This window comes from Chrysochloris asiatica, unplaced genomic scaffold, assembly GCF_000296735.1.
Source record: "Chrysochloris asiatica unplaced genomic scaffold, ChrAsi1.0 scaffold00026, whole genome shotgun sequence".
Classification (NCBI taxonomy): domain Eukaryota; kingdom Metazoa; phylum Chordata; class Mammalia; order Afrosoricida; family Chrysochloridae; genus Chrysochloris; species Chrysochloris asiatica.
In genome coordinates, this window is record NW_006408544.1 from 2161366 (window position 1) to 2162774 (window position 1409).

The window sequence follows — 1409 nt, forward strand, 5'->3', positions numbered from 1 at the left end:
TCTCTCATACTTCAAACATATTGTCAGGAGAGACCAGTCGCTGGAGAAGGATATCATATTTGGTAAGGTGGAGGGTCAGAGAAAAAGAGGAAGACCCTCAATGAGGTGGATTAGCCAGGTGGCAGCATCGATAGACTCAAGTATGGCAACAATAGTGGGGTTGGCCCAGGATTGGGCAGTGTTTCATTCTGCTGTGCATAGGGTCTCTATGAGTCGGTACTGACTCGATGGTACCTAACAACAACAACAAACCATTCAGTATCCCCTTGTCCTGTTTGAACTGTCTCCTGGTCTATGTACAGATTCCTCGAGAGCACAGTTAAGTGTTCTGGAATCCCCATTCTTTTGCAATGTTATCCATAGTTTGTCATGATCCAACAGTCAAAAGCCTTTGCATAGTCAATATAACACAAGTAAACATCTTTCTGGTATTCTCTGCTTTCAGCCAAGATCCATCTCATATCAGCAATGATATTCCTAGTTCTGTGTACTCTTCTGAATCCAGCTTGAATTTCTGTCAGTTCCCTGTTCCCTGTTGTAGACATATTTTACTTATCTTTAGCAAAATTTTATTTGTGTGTAATATTAGTGATATAGTCTGATGATTTCTGCATTCCATTGGGTCACTTCTCTTTGGAATGGGCACAAATATGGATCTCTTCCAATCGGTTGGCCTGGTAGCTGTATTCTAAATTTTTTGTCATAGATGAGTGAGCACCTCCAGTACTGTATCAGTTTGTTGAAATATTTCATAAGTATTCTATAAATTTCTAGAATCTTGTTTTTTATCAATTCCTTCAGTAACATTGGTTCTTGATAATATTTTACTTCTCAAAATGGTTGAACATTGACCATTTCTTTTTTTTTTCTGGGTTATTTATTTATTTATTTTTATTTAAGGTTTTTATTGTGGATTGAGTGAAAGTTTACAGGGCATATCATCAGTTTTACATTCAACAAATCATCTACCTTGTTTCATTACATTGATTATAATCCTCTCCATGTACCATCAGTTAACAGTATTTCTCTCTATCCACTTTAGCTTTTAAAAAACAAGCAAATAAAAAAAACACACTCAGGCATATATAATAATTTACATCTCCTAAGGGCACATTCTGCAAGTCAGCTCCTGGCCACCAGCTCCTAGTCCTTCTCTTCTTAGTCCGTGAATCTAGAGTCCTCAGCCACTCCCCTCTCCATGCCTCCATCTCTGCCTCCTTTGCTGGCGCTGCTGCTTCTCTGGATAAGGTCCCGCATTCTGCTTGTGCGTTTCTCTCTTGATGGTCTGAGCGTCCTCTGTTTCTGGACTGTAAGATTAACTTTCCCCTTTTTTTGTTACAAAACTTCTACCTTTACAATTGTGACAGTCGCGATTAGTCATGATAACAGTTCTACACTATTGAATCTTT